Raw genomic sequence first — 16,263 nt, forward strand, 5'->3', positions numbered from 1 at the left:
CAATAGTTGGAGTTTTTTTTGAGTCTGTCCATATAGGGCAAGTGTTTAAGGTGCAGGATCATCTTTGTGAGTTACTTTTGCAACCTCTCCAGTTGTTGCAGGTGTCTAGTGAGGTACATGCCAAATGGGGCATTGTACTCGATGATTGGCCTATTGAGGGAAGAGTAGAGGGAGACAATGACCTCTTTCTTCCTGGATGCAAAACCCTTAGTAATGAGATGTGCCACATAGAAGGACTTTCTGACCACAGTGACAATGTGGTGGTCAAAAGAGGCTTAGGCAAGTAAAATTATTTAGAAAGCAATACAAGGTTTCTTGACATACATTGATATGTCTCTGATCTCCTGTTATCATTTGGGATTGACATTACACTTGCTGAGCATATAATGGTAAGACAGTGATATGAACAAAAGCAGTATTACATTTCTGATAGAATATTGTATGTGTAACACTTACAGACATTTTTCATAGATTCATTGAGTTTACAATTTAGAGTCAGTCCATGGCACATAATTACCTTGCCAATGCCCACCATTGTAGGGCATATTCTGCCTCCTGAAGGGCAAAACAAGTCAGTGTTGTGATTAATTTACTGGCGCCAAACAATTGCTAAGATTATTTGCCTTGAAAGAAGCAAGGGCATCACTCTGTTTTGTGTGTACTGGGAAATTAATCCAGAGATAGAGGAAGCAGTGAGTAATCTGTTTCTCTAGCCAGGGCCAGATTAACAAGTGGGCAGATGGAACTCCATTTCCAAGCCTATGTCTGAAATGGGCCTTACTAGTTCTACTCCAAGTTTAGTCTGAAATCTTGTGCTGTTGTCACACCAAATAACTATGCCTCTTATAATTTTCAGGTCCAGGCCGTTGATGCTCATAAAACAGCATTACCTCTAGTATATCTTATTTATCTGTTTATGGAGATTCAAGTATTTTGTTCAAGTGTTTCTGGAGTCATTTGTTTTATGGAAATTAAAGATATTTGAGTCCTTAAAAGTATGGAATACTAGACATAAATCACCATGCAGGAGTCCATAAGAGACAGTATAGGGATGGAGTTTCAAACCTGTCTTGGTTACCTGAGTTTCTTTAATTAGTGATATTTTCAGTTAGGAAACTCTGGGGTATTTCCTGCTGTTTGATGTGTTTGGATAGATGCATACATACAAAAAAGGCATCATGTTCTGTAATTGTTCTGATAAATGAAGAGTATAGAGGAATTGTAAGTTCTTTTGACTATAATGAGATTCCTTTAGTTATTATTTTTTCTAATTAGAAAGATTTCCTGATTGTTGCTGTTACATGGTATTAAACAACAGGGAATTGCCCACGAAGATGTGAAGATCTCTGATAACTGTATCTTTCTAAAGTATAATGCTGTCTATACTGTAAGTAGCTACTGAGATTGTGTTTAACAAAGGTGACAATGCAGTACTTCTTTGCATTTAATTTTAGCCCTTTCTAATACCCTTTGACTTGTATGGTTTAGCCCTTGCAGCATTATCATTGTATCAAATATTGAGCAAATGACAACAACCAGCCTGCAGCCATCAGAAATGTATATAGCTTTATAGCTAGGTTATTGTTTTGGAGATCTGATAATGTGATGCTGAACAGGAGGAGTCCCATTACTGAGGTCTGTGGAATGCTACTAGCCACCTTTTTGTATGTGAGGTGGCACTTCCTACTTTAACTACAAGTGCTATAGCCGTCAGCCAGTTTGCTACACATATTACATCATGAGGTTTTGCATTTATGCCTCTAAGCTTATTTGCAGTTCTAGCACAGGGTATAGTGTCAAAAATCATTGGACAGATTCTGTTATACTTGTGAAATGCATGGCTGTTGTTTACAGCTTCACTAACTTCCACAAAAAAGTTCACCAAATTAAGTACACGTAATCTCCCTTTGACAAAATCATGCTGTTGCTTGTCCAGAGTAATAAGATTTTTTAGCGATGTTTTATAACAGTATCCCCCCCCCCAGTCATTTCGCTCAGGAATGAGCATGGCCAGAGTGACTGATATGCCTAGTTGCTGTGATGTACTACACAAATGATGCATAATTGACATACCATGCAGATTTGTTTGTGATATCAATAATATTCATTTTCTCATCATAGTTTACCCTTTTGCTTAAAGTAGTGAGATCTCGGACTTGGTATATTTATGTAGCAGGGGGTACAGGGGGCCCTGCAAAAAGTGAGGTCAAAAAAGTAATTTTTTTACCATAAATAAAACCATTATAAGACCATGTGTTGGGTCTTGGCAGGGTTTGGGCGGACCTTGCTACTGTGCATTGGGGGGTACTGTTGTAAAACAATGCCAATTTTTTTTTATCAAAGTTATGAAATGAGGTCTAACATTTTCCATGCTTTCACAAATTAGTCTTGTTAGGCCAATAGATTTATAGTTTCTATGATCTGAGTTGAAGCCTGTCTTTATGGATGGGCATAATGATAGCCATTTGCCATATCTTGGGAACATATCCAGTGGCTATGCTTAAATTGAACAGTTTTAGGTGGGGTTCAAATAGGGCTGGTTTGGAGCTGTCCTTTCTCTTTACGCATAGAGCAAATCATTTTTAACTGGCCTGCTTCGGACTCAAAAAATTCCCTGTCAAACTTGGTTTCTTTTCCTTCACATATGATTGTGCTCCTATAGGGCCGCACATGCTGTCTGTTGAACTGCACAGAATTTGTATTGTGTAGGTAAGCCTGGTTTAGGTTACAGAGTCTCCCAAAGGATGGCAAATGCCAGATTCTATTCTTTTAAAACAAGAAACATCTTTATTAAATTATCACGTGTGACATAGGCAAGCTTACATGTATATATATCAGAATAAACCATACAGACAAAATCTCAGTTGCAAACATTGTAAATATTATACATTACAAACCATGCCAACACAACTGTATCTGCAAACATTATATATCATTTATAAGATGTCCAGTCATTGCCAGTCATCCATTACATAGCTCATTCAAATCTTGCCTTCTTTTAAACATCATTCCTCCTATGCATGTCCTATTTTTCTTATGTAATTTGCTACCAGCCTTTTCTGAAGATCTCAGTTCCAGTTGTTTTATCTGTGTTACTATCTCCACTACTTCTAGTAAAGTTTGTTTAGACTTTGATTTCCATTTTCTAGTAATTGTTTTTTTTTGTAGCCATTATCATTATACTCAGCAAGGTCGTACCATGCCTAGACAATTCCGATTCTGTATCATAGCTCAAAAAAAATGTCCTTAGTTACACCAATTTGCTCACCCAGTATCTCTGACACAGCAATCTGCAGGGAATCTTTAAAGTCTGCCAACTCATTACACTCCCATAAAATATGTTCCCTGTTACCTCTTTCTTCTCCATCACCCTCTCCAACATTTGCTGTCTACCTGAGGAAAAATTCTTTTGAGTCTACTTGGGGTATAAAAATACATGTGTAAACACTTCCAAGCAAAGATCCTAAATCTTTTAGATTTTGTTGCATATTTGGGGGGCAGTTGTTTCTTTGTGAATTGCTTATCACATCTCTCTTTACAATCCTTTCTAACCTCCTCTGATTTATTTTTATAGCTGTCATGCAATATTTTATATGCTCTACTAATTATTCCTTTCTTCACAGTAACTTCTGTTCTGGATTCAACTAAAGCCCCTACCGGTGCTGGTCTTTCATTCAGGATCTCCATATTTCTTTCTCTTTGCCTATACTCTGATATCAATCCTTGATTGGGAAGGCAGTCTCTAAACTGCAGTCCAAATAAGTTCTTGGCATATTCCTATTCTATTACTTTTCCTTTTTCTAGTTATTTGCTCCCAATACCTTGGTTCCTTTGCAAGTTTTCTCCAGTAAATTCCAGCCTCCTGTTGCCTATTGTCTGCATCTCTAATTGCAGTCATCCCTATTGGCAAAATCTCCTTTCTCCATTCCCATCTTGACGTAGTTCTTAGAATACTTTTTCCTACATTAAGAATATAATATTCTGTATGATTATAGTTATTCTACTTAAAGGTCTGCATCCAAAATTCCAGTCTCTCCTTGTTTCTTGAGCTTCCCCCATTTCATCATTATCATCTCTTTCCACTTTGAATTATAGTTTTCTACTTGTGCTATGTGTAGAAGCCTTAACTGTGTTGCTCTGAAATATTCCTTCAAAACGGGTAACCCCAAACAGCCCTGTTCTATTGGAAGAATAAGCTTATCCCAGTTGACTCTTCCCATCTTCCCCTCCCAGATAAAATCCTTCAGCTCTTTATTAATTGCTATCCACAACTTCTCCTCTGTTTGATAAAAGAATGCCTGACCTGTGTGTAAGACTAAAGGGACTAAAAACATTTAACTGCTTATATGTTACTATCTCTATCCATATAACTGAGCTTCCATTTTCCTCAGTTTTTGTATTATCCTTTGTTTAGTCTCTTCCCACATATCCTTAGCTGCCACATCAGACTCATTTTTAATACATACTTCATAGTACTTTATTTGATCATATCCCCATAAGTATGGATTTTGCTGAACCAATTCATATGTGGGTACATCATTTTATGCTATTGCCTTTGTTTTAATTTTGTATCCCAAAAAGATTTGAAACTGTCTCAGTATGTTCCACAGCACTGTACTATCACTTTCTGGTTTTGTCAGGTGTAAAATAATGTCATCTGCAAACAGAGCCAGCTTTTCTTGACTACTATACCAGTTATATCCTTGACTTTCTGAATCCCTTATTTTCTTCCCAGTGGTTCTAAGTATAATGCAAATAAAAAAGGGGAGAAAGAACACCCCTGCCTGATTCCTCTGTTCAAGCAGAGCTTATCAGAGAGGACACCACCCACTTTCATTTTCATCTCCGATCCCTCATATATCCTCCTAATCAACCTTATAATTTTTATCAGGTAATGCAAATGCTTCCCTTGCTCTGTTCATAAAGTCCCAGCTTACTCTGTCAAATGCTTTCTCTGCATCAAGACCCACCCACAACAGTGATATTTTCTTAAATTCTGCTTCCCTCTGGATCATCAGTGTTCTGTTAATGTTTTCAAATGTTTGCCTCCTCTCCACAAAACCACATTGATCCATATCTCAATTATGGCATCACTTTGGCCATTCTTTTAGCCATTATAGACCTGAACACTTTATAATCATGGTTTAGTATTGAAATGGTCCTGTTTGAAACTGGCTGTGATGGATCTTTACTCTCTTTAGGTATTAGAGCTGCCACTGCTTTCTTCCAGTATGTTGGCACTTCTTCTCCTCTTAAAATACTGTTAAAACCTTACAGATCTTTATCAACTTTTTCCCTCCTAGCTTCCAACCTTCCACAGGAATACCATCTACTCCTGGGGACTTTCCTGTAGATTGTTTATACATCACCATTTTTATCTCATCCCCTCCTGTCCTAACTGTTAGTAATTCAGCCTTCTCTACCTCTAACCTTGGCATATTTAATTCTTCCATCAACATTTCCATTTGCACCTTTTCTTGATTTCCATATATCTGTGCTTTAGACTTTCAGAGAATTTTCGAAGTATTTCTAATACTTCCACAGGATCTGTTCTTATCTTCCTTGTTATAGACTCCCTAAGCAAGCTTTCTAAACTCATGTATATTATCAAGTTAATCCCTTGTTTTCTGTTTAGCATTCTGCAGTTACTCCTCCTCTTGTTCTGTGAGACTCCCCCTATTTTGCAGTAATTTAACATTTGTAAGTTCCTGTAAAGAATTATTTCTACTTCTTAACCATATCTCCCTTTCTTTTATTTCCACCCTATGTGTAAACTTCACTTTAATTTTATCCCACTCCCTAGCTATATTTTCAGAAGAAATTTATTTCTTCTCTAATAGCTCCTGAATAATTTCCACTACCCATTCCTTAAATTCCTCTCTTTTGAACATATAGGCAGGAACGCACCAGTGTCTCATTTTTATTTCATTACCCTGTGTTTTTATTTTAGTTATTATTGGCACACGATCTGAAATAGTTACTGGGTACATATCAAGACCTTCTTTTAAAAACACATGATGTTAAGTTGTCTATCTCGCCTTCATTCTTGCTGGTTGGGATCGGAGCCGATCCTCGGCCATCTTGTATAGCTCGAGAGCTGTTTACTGGCTCAAGGCTACCCCTTATGCCATGATGCCTAGTGATAGCTACCCAGATCTTGTTTGCCGCTTCAGCTGCGAGGTGTCGTTTTTCTGGCTCAGGCTCTTATAAAGTTTTTTGTATAACTTTCTTACTCTAGAATTCTATATTTTCAATGTTTTATTGTTAATGATTAGTCTTGTTTTTTGTGATAGCTAGTGTTTAGTTGTAGTATCCCTTTTTTTCCTTGTAGAACTCGTTTAACTTAGAGAGTTCTCCCCCCCTCCCCCCATCCTCTTCTTGTCAGGTTAGCCATTTAGGTTATAGGCTTTCCTTCTACCTTTCTTTCATAGGCTAGCCGTTTAAGTTAGAGGCTTTCCTATTTAAAAAAAAAACAAAAAAAAACCTTTAGCTATAGTCTTCTAGTACAGTCTGTTTTTTGTGTAGACTGTATTTTGCTTTGGTAGCTGTTGTTGAATTTGTTGTTTCCTTCTTTCAGGATGTCAAAGGAATCCAAAGTGTCTGGATTCAAGAAGTGTGACTCATGCTGTCAGAAAATGTCTCTGACAGATGGGCACACTTCTTGCGTCTATTGTTTACGCGCTGTGCACCTGCAGGAATCTTGTTCTATCTGCCATGCCTTTAGTCCAAGAGTCCTGCAGGAGCATGAGAATAAGCTTATTCTTAGGGGTCTTTTAAAACCCCAGGATTCACCGGCCAAGCGCTCTCAGCCTGTGAAATCCCCTAAATCTACCAAGCCGTTGGCTCCAGGTTCAGAGCCATCCTCGGTTAAGACTCTACCTTCTACTTCAGTTCCGGCTGGCACCGATAAAACTATCTCCCCATCGGCTCCATCAGAAACTTCGGAGCCTTCACGGAGCCACAAGAGGCTGAGGTCCCCTTCACTGGAATCGGTACATTCGGCTCCTCGGTCTCCGTTGCTTCAGAGCAAGCGCAGTCACTGATCCTCTCACTCCTCTCGATCCTCTAGGCTGTCCGATCACGATGTGGAGAGAGTGGTCAGTAGGTTGCTAAAGTCCCAGGCACTTGCCAAGATGTCGTCCAGCCCTCCTCAACAGGTGTCGGCTCCGTCCACTTCTCTCGATGTTCCTCCTCCGACGCCAATGAATTTGGAGCTCGTTGGGGTTTGAGTAGTGGAACCGTCGGCTCCGATAACTCTATCTCCTTCGGTTCCGACGTCGGCTCCAATCCCCTCGGTGGTGCCGTCCGTCGAGGGATCTGGGCACCTGGGTTCCCTCGTCGGCTCCGAGGGGGCGAGTGGCATCGGACCCTTGTCCAACCCTGTTCTCTCTCTCAAAGCTTTGGCGCAGGTGAGCTCGGCTCCTACATTGGCCTTGGAACCGTCTTCCTTGGTGCGGAGAAAGATTCTGATTTCCTCGGAACCAGAGCTTTCTCTGCATCATGGCAGGGACACCTTCAATGTCATAAGGAGTTTGCTGGCCACTGAGTCAGCTCCAGTATCGGCCCCACCGGCTCCGTCCCCTGTAGTGCCTGTGCCAGCCTCTGCTTCTCCTCCAGTCCCAAAGCGTAGGGAACCAGCGCTTCAGGGCACCCCATTGGGTGTTTCATCATCTTCCGAGGCCTCCCCTGATCATTCAAAGGAGCCCCCTCGTAAGAAGAAGTGCAAGAGGAAGCACATTGACTCCCCTGAGTCTGTCACTTCTGAAACAGACTTAGATGATTCAGAAGGGTCCCCGAGATCCCCCTCTGAAGATGTTTCCTTCTCTGACATCCTAGAAATGCTTAAGCAGAGGGGGAATTGGAATCCCCTAGCCCCTACCGAGGATGAGTCTGTATTTCTGGATGCGTTCGGTTCCCAACCCTTCCACCTCCTGGGTTTCTCCACCTTTCGATCCACTTATGGCAGTGGTGGCTCGAAAGGCTTGGTCAGCTCCGGATACAGTGGAGCCAACTCCGAGGAGACCTGGCAAATTCATCACAGCACCCCAGGATAAGCATTTCCTTACCAGAGGTGTTCCTCTTGATGCCATGGTGGTAGCAGCAGCCACCAAAAAAGAGTTAGCGGAGACCTCTTCGTCTGTCCATCCTCTTAATAAGGTGTCTAGAACGATGGACAGATACGGGAAGCGAATGTTCGCTTCAGCGACCTTTTCTATGAGGTCACTGAACTACTTATGTCATTTTACCCGGCTTCAGAGGGATCTCCTTAAAGAGCTCGGACATACCCTTCAAGATCCATCAGCTGAGGGGGCTCAAGCTAAAGTAGTTTCCCAGCTGGCGATGTTTAATTCTGTAGTTAACTCCTCCATGAGGCTCATTTCTTATGCAGCCAATGGTGTGAGTAGAGCCACAGGTACGGGTGTGGCCCTTAGGAGGCATGCATGGATGTGGCTATGTAATTTTGCAGAACCCTTTCGAGCGTCATTCACCAACACCCCCTTTGATGGTTCCTTTCTCTTTGGACCACAGGTGAAAGACACTTTGACTAGGTGTGAGCAAGATGGCAAGACTCTCTCTGCCATGGGAGCCCGTTTTTCCACTCCTTCTAGACCGTACCCCAAAGGTCAGAAGAGTGCAAAATGTGGTTCCAAAAATCCCAGGGAGCCTTGCCTGACACACGTAGCGATTTTTCTTCCAGGGGCAGAGGAGGAAACAATAACAACAGATGCCGCTTTCATGGCAGAGGGGGTCCACAGAACCTGGGCAACAGAGAATCTTTCTCTGATAAGCCCTTTCAGCATCCCTGAAGGGTTGCCCGGCTGCTCACCTCTGGAGGCAGTCGGGGGAAGACTTTCACTGTACCCAAAACCTGGCAAAATTTATCACAAGACAGATGGGTACGGTCCATTATATCCGGAGGTTACAAAATTCCTTTCTGTCAACCCCCTTACCATCAAGGAAATCCCTTCCAGATGTTCCACCCAATCTGAAGGACCAAGCAGTAATAGAAGTTTCAAAACTGCTAGAAAAAAAGAGTCATCCAGGAAGTCCCGGCAGACCAGCACGGATCCGGAACTTACTCAAGGTTCTTTTTGGTACCAAAAAAGACAGGGGACTGGAGACCAATTCTGGATCTCAGCAGACTAAACAGGTCTGTACAAAGAACAAAGTTTCGGATGGTCACGCTACAGTCCATCCTACCCTTACTGGGTCAGGACAATTGGATGTGCTTGATAGATCTTCAGGGCGCATACTACCACATCAAGATGGACAGGCGCTCCAGGAGATTTTTTTGCTTCCGACTGGGAGCCATTCATTACCAGTTCAGAGCTCTGCCCTTTGGTCTCACCACAGCCCCCAGGGTGTTCACGGCTCACCTGAGACGTCGAGGATTCCAGGTGTTTCCATATCTAGACGACTGGCTCCTCACTGCTACTACCAGGCATCAACTTCTACAAGCCAGGGACTACACAATCACAATATGCTCCTAGCTAAGCATTACAATAAACTTTGAAAAATCTGCCTTGTTGCCCTGTCAGTCTATCACCTACATAGGAGCAGACTTGGACACAAGAAACATGTCCACAAGGCTACCACTAGAAAGGGTGTCTACAATTCATCAGCAAGTACAAATTCTAACGCAGCGCAAAAGAATCCAAGTCAGGTTCGTCCTTCAAACTCTGGGTTCCATGGCAGCAGCCATTCTTCTAATCCCACTGGCCCGCTTTCCCATGAGAATCCTTCAGTGGCTTCTGTTTACACAGTGGTCTTTCCAACAGCTGCCCATGTCTCACATGATCATGATTACAGAAGCATGCAAAAGGCACCTTTCCTGGTGGATGGTCTCCCCACTAGTGACTCAGGGCAGACCCTTCATTCAGCCCCTACGGTAGCCACAGTGACCACAGACGCCTCCCTGATAGGGTGGGGGGGGCATTATCAGGGCAGGACTGTCCAAGGCACTTGGCAGCCTCACGAGTACCATCTGCACATAAACATCATAGAAATGAGAGCTGTGCTCCTAGTGTTGCAAGCCCTTCAGTACTCTCTTCCTTCTGGGACTATTGCAATTCAAACAGACAACATGTCAGTGGTGGGGTAAATCAACAAGCAGGGCGGAACCAGGTCCTACCCCCTGTGTCGAGAAGCACTCAGACTGTGGCAGTGGGCGATTTCCTCCCAACGTTTTCTGATTGCGACGCACATCCCTGGGAGGTCCAGTGTCATAGCGGACAAGCTCAGCAGAGCTATCCTCATGCCTCACGAGTGGTCTCTGAATCAGGAAGTTGCAGATCTTATCTTCCGCAAATGGGGACAGCCTTGCTGCGATCTTTTTGCCACCCCCTTTAACAGCAAATGCAGCAACTACTTCTCCCTTCTCCTGCTTCCAGGTCACTCACCCAGAGACGCTCTAGTCCACGATTGGCCTCAGGGACTTCTTTATGCCTTTCCTCCGTTTCCCCTGATTCCAAAACTCATACAGAAAGTAATATCGTTGGGTTGCAAAATGATCCTCATTGCCCCCTACTGGCCTCGACAGATATGGTTCCCGTTCCTGTACCATTACCTGCTCGATCAGCCCTGGACTCTGGACTCGATTCCAGACCTACTGATTCATCAATCAGGCGGGTTGCATCAATCCATCCAAACTCTCCAACTCACAGCTTGGTTGCTCCACTTCCAACCTTAGCCAGGCTTCCCAGCATTTCTCCGGCTGTACGTGAGATTATTGTCTCCTCTCACAAGTCCACAACCAGAAAAACTTATGCTAGTAAATGGAAACATTTTTCTTGTTGGGCAGAGGCTAGGAATGTAGATCCCTTTTCAGCCCCAGTCCACGAAGTTCTGGAATTCCTAGCACAACTTTTTCATTCCGGGTCCGCTTCTGCTATATCTCATAAGCTCTGTAAAGCTTGAGAGGGACCACTCTTTTTAGGCCTCCAGTGAGAGATCCCCCTCCTGCTTGGGACCTTAATTTGGTACTAACTTCCTTAACTCTGCCCCCTTTTGAACCAGCAGCGTCCTGCTCCATTAAGTTTCTATCTTGGAAGACACTCTTTCTGGTAGCTATTACTTCAGCCAGACGCATCTCTGAACTTCAGGCGCTATGTGTTCATGCTCCATACTTGGTTTTTCATAAGGACAGGGTTGCTCTGAGGACTAATCCTTTGTTTCTTCTGAAAGTCTGCTCAGAAAATAATTTAAACCAATTTATAGACCTTCCTGTGTTTTTCCCTAACCTCACCAACAAGGCAGAGTACAAATTACACCAATTGGACGTTCATAGACAATTGCGTTTTTACGTGCATAGGACTAAGGAAATAAGGAAGTGGGACCAACTATTCCTTTCCTATGCTCTAGGCAAACAAGGTCTCCCAGTTTCCAAGGTGACCTTATCCAGGTGGTTGTCTCACACTATTACTTTCATCTATCAATTAAGGAACAAAGAGTTACCTATCAGACCGAAAGGTTATTCTACTAGGGCCTTGGCCACCTCTGTAGCCTTCCAATCTAGGTTGCCCATGGATTCTATTTGTGCAGCTGCTACGTGGGCAAATCCTCATACCTTTATTTCTCATTACAAGCTAGATATGGTCTCCAGGAGCAGAGCTGACTTTGGTTCCACCATTCTGAAGAGTCTGTTCCAATGAGCCGCCCAGGATTGTAGGTGTGCCCAGGATTGTAGGTGCTAGGGACGCTGTCCCAACCAGCAAGAACGAAGGCAAGATAGACAACTTAACATAAAGAAGTTATGTACCTACCATAACGTTCCATGTTAGTTGTCTTCATCTCACCTTCTTTCTTGCGCCCCACCCTCCGTCCCCCTGTCCTATTGGACAGAGAGGAGTTCTGGTGTCACTGGCTAAGTGTTCTCTGCTTTGTTTCCTCTACTGACTTAGAGAGTATAACAGGTATACTCAACCTTTTTGTTTGTACAGGTTTATTCTCTGGCTATGTCTGGGGTTAGCTATTTCAAACGAGATCTGGGTAGCTATCGCTAGGCATCATGGGATAAGGGGTAGCCTCGAGCCAGTAAACACCTCTCGAGATATAGAAGATGGCCGAGTCGGAGCCGAGGATCGGCTCCGATCCCAACCAGCAAGAAAGAAGGCGAGATGAAGACAACTAACATGGAACGTTATGATAGGTACATAACTTCTTTGTCTGTGAAATGTAAATTCTGTCTAGCCTAGCCCAGTTTTTGTATCTTTTGGAGTAATATGTAAATTTACTCTGAACTCCTACTGAATTCACATCTTCCATGCCAAATATTTTCATAGATTTCTTTATAAATCTACCCTCCTTTGTTATATTTTCCTTTCTGGGCCCCCAGTACATCTTCACTGTTGCAAATCAAATTCCAGTCCCCACCTATAAGTAATATTCTGTGTGGAAAGCTGATTATTTCTCACATAATTTTCTTAAGATCAGTTATAACAGTTTAGGTGAAATATAAATACATGCCGGTATAATGCTCCTCCCTTGCTAGTAGCCCTTTAGTACTACAAATCTACCATTGTTGTCTTTTTATTCTCTTCTATGATGTCCCCACTCTGGACCAGTAATCAAGGAACATGAATCCTCACCACTGACACTGGAGAGGAACAGTCACTTGGAGCACAAATGGATACACTCAGTATTTTCAGATGTAGACCTCTCTGCATTAAGCACAATTTCGCTTAAGAGCACACAGGGAACACACAGTTAGCTGGGGTCTGGATTTTTCTATACCTGTCTCTCTCTAGGTCCACAGTAAGGCACCTCACTGGCACAGCTGTAGGGTTAGGTCCGTAGCCGAGTGTCCAACCCAAGTCCTCCAGTATCCATTCTATGAAACCAGTGCTTCATGTCCCTGCTCCAAGTAGCCGACACTCACACTCTTTGAAATTTAATTTTCAGATGCATACACACACACCCAGGAAAGACTGACATAGATTTACTAGCTATGACACTTTCTGTCCAGACTATAAAGTAGTTTCACTGCCACCAATCAGTTACTCTAAGGCTCTTAAAAGGGTATCCAATTATACTGAGTAAAATTAATATTAATGCAAATGGTAATGTTGACCAAACAGCCAGGCTTTCAGAAGTGGTCAGAGTTATCACCAAATAAATATATGCAAATACCTAAATATTTTTAAAAAGGACCAGCCACAATGATAAGTTTAAATATATTTAATAACAAGTAAAAGAACATAGAAATACTAAATATCTATTTAGAGTAAACATAACACAGATGGAAAGTTTCACACAGTTATAGAAAAACAGTATTTAGCTAATCTCGCTATCTATTCCTGATTGACTAAAATAATTACTGTTCCTACTTACTGAGTAGAGCAAGGAAAGATAATGTGGGTGAATGGTCCTTGTTGTCAGACCCAAGACAGAATGCAGAATGCTGAGAGCAATCTCTTACTAATATCTAAATATTATTTCTGCTTACACAATGACATCATGCACATCTGGTCACCTGACTCTGTTTCCAACACTATCCCCCATCACTGGAAGCTGACAGGATTTTAGCACTTATGTGTTATCATACACACAGATAGAGCATTACTCAGATGTGGTGCAGCTGCTGGAAGTCATATAAACATAACACCATTCCACTCTTCCTACAGGAGCTACAACCCATTCTCTAGCACAGATGTTGCATATCTGACTCCATTCAAAACTGTGGAATAACATCTTTATGGCTTAACCCACAAAGTAATTTAATTTCAGGTATATTTTAAAGCTGAAGATTAACTTCATCTCTTCCAGTCTTCTGTTAAAACATATACATTTAATTCAGTTACAATAATACATGTACATTTATTTTCCTTCCATCAGGTTGCACTATTGATACATTTTAACACAAGCAAACCTCACAGATACATTTTCAGCACAAGCATCTGTGCAAATCAGTTTGATATACAAATGACATATAATTACTTACAAAATTCCAGCTAGCTATGCTGGCATATGTTATATATCCACTACCCTACTTCTCTTGGCATGGCTGGTAGTACCGCCTATCACTTCTATTACTATTGGAGCTCCTCTTGCAATATAAGTACTCCTCTCTTCCTTTCCCCAGTTATTCTGCTGAATAACCATCCTGAAAACCTTTCTTTATCAAATTCACATCTTCAGTTCTTTCCAAATGTGTCCCCTGTAGCATAGCTGTTTGCACACTGCATTTTAATATAGTTTGCTACTGTTTCTTTTTTGCATTTGCCTGTGAGAGCATTAATGTTTAAAGAAATTATAGAAAGGATCATATTCTTGAGAAATTATTATTACCACCTTTTGTGTATAACAGATTGTTTTGTTAAATGTCTAGTTCTCACTTTTGTGTTACATGCATGTACTGTTGGCACTTTCATCTTTTATACAGTTGTTTCTTATTATCTCCATTTGAGCCTATGTGACATCTTACAGAACTTTTTCTTTTATTGAAAACCCTCAAACAGAAACACACACACACACACACACACACACACACACACACACAATCTCCTAAAACCTATTAACTTAATAATAACACACAAAACTATATCCACCTTCAAATATTGAAGTTGTACCCTCCTAATAGGATCAAATGTTCCAAACACACACAGACTTGAGCTGACCTAAAACAAAAAGATTATCCATGATAAGATGCATGGCACAGCCTGTGGTTCTATTAAGTGCTGTCTGGTTTTGTCTTATCTTTATAGCTCTCTCAGTCAGCATGCTTTCAGAAAACAACTTCCCCAAGCCATTTCTCTTTATCAGATTGTCTGCTAGAGACATGAAAACCAGACACACAATTGTTTACTAGAAAATAGCCTTATAATATTCATTGTTTTTCATTAACTTGCTTAGTCATAAAACGTGTTACTAGATTAAGCTAATGACCTTAATCCAGTCATTCCCCTGTGCAAGAATGCGAAAAAGCAAACCCATTGTTTTGTAATGCTCATTTAACCAGATTTTTTTACACTGCAGTGCCCACATTTCTTAAAACTGAACAAGGAGAAAGAGAGAAGAAGGGAGAAAGAAAAAAAAGAAGATAACAGGAGCACCTATTTACATTAGTATCCCATTACACTTAAAATAAATACTTTATAACATGCAAAGAAAATCATGCATTATTTAAATAACACTATTAAGGAAAAATGTGTTTTACGTACAGTTAACTTTCTTTCTTCTCTTCCCATCTCCTGAGTATTTTTCTGAACATTATTAACATGAAATAAGGCATATACTTTAGAGTCCCCTACAAGTTTAACAAAGTCCAAAAAATTCCAATATTTCCAGATGTTCTTGTTCTGTCATGTTTCATAGATATAATTAGGGTCTATATCAGAACATCGAAGTTTTAAAACTTCGAATGTTCTAATATCAACCCGTTTTCAGCAAACACTATAAATAGCGAAGCTGCAGAACACCAAATGTTTTCCTAGGGAAATAATTTGGTTGGCCGGTTCTGTGGCTTCACTATTTTCAGTGCTGTGGTAGAAAGTTACGGGTCGGGTTCAGGTAAGTGTGTGACTGTGTGGACGTTAGGGTTAGGGCATGCGTTAGGTGAGTTAGGGTTATGGGCGGGTTAAGTGAGTTAGGGTTAGGGCGCGGGTTAGCTGAGTGTGCGATAGTGACGGACCTTAGGGTTAGGGTTTGGGTTAATGTAAGTGGATAGATAGTAGTGTATGTACAGTTTAGTGTAGGGTTAGTTAGGATTTTAAGTGTATGTGTGTGGATTGATGTTTTTAAGTGTGCTTGTGTTGTGTATATATGTTTCAGAAAAGCAAATTTTTTCCTTGGGAAAAAATTTGCTGTTCTGAATGTTCGATATTATGTGGTTTAGAATATTTTAGGTTCGATGAAATAGCGTTCGCTGTTTTCATCTTTGGATAGTGGGATATAAATGCTGTAATTATTGCTTTGTAATTCCACATTTGTCAATTTCGAAGTAACTGGTTTTGTTCTCCAGACATTAATGACATGAAGTATGAATTATGGTTTAGCGTCCCCTACAAGTTTAACAAAGTCCAAGAAAGTCGAATATTTCCAGATTTTCTTGTTCTATTCCTGTTCATCTCCATCTCCCAAACCCCGTCACTGCTTTATTTCTAGTGTACTCTTGATTCTTCTAGTTAGTCAACTCTTGTGCTTTTTCCCCTCTTTCAAGCATTTGCTGTTGAAACACTGGACAAGGTTTCACTGGCCAGTCTCTCTGTGGTCTTTATTACCAGAAGAACAAGAAGCAGAATCTCTTTCTGTTTCACAGCTCACTTT

At 41.3% G+C, this 16,263-nt stretch overlaps 1 protein-coding gene across 1 annotated transcript in view; it reads left to right on the forward strand.

Annotated features, from left to right (window-relative positions):
- The window catches only part of ERAP1 (endoplasmic reticulum aminopeptidase 1), a 1,476,217-nt gene that overhangs the window by 1,326,438 nt on the left and 133,516 nt on the right, over positions 1–16,263 (forward strand). The gene's annotated exons all lie outside the window — the stretch shown is intronic.

Source organism: Protopterus annectens, chromosome 2.part2 (assembly GCF_019279795.1).
Source record: "Protopterus annectens isolate FY-2018-M chromosome 2.part2, PAN1.0, whole genome shotgun sequence".
Lineage (NCBI taxonomy): Eukaryota > Metazoa > Chordata > Ceratodontiformes > Protopteridae > Protopterus > Protopterus annectens.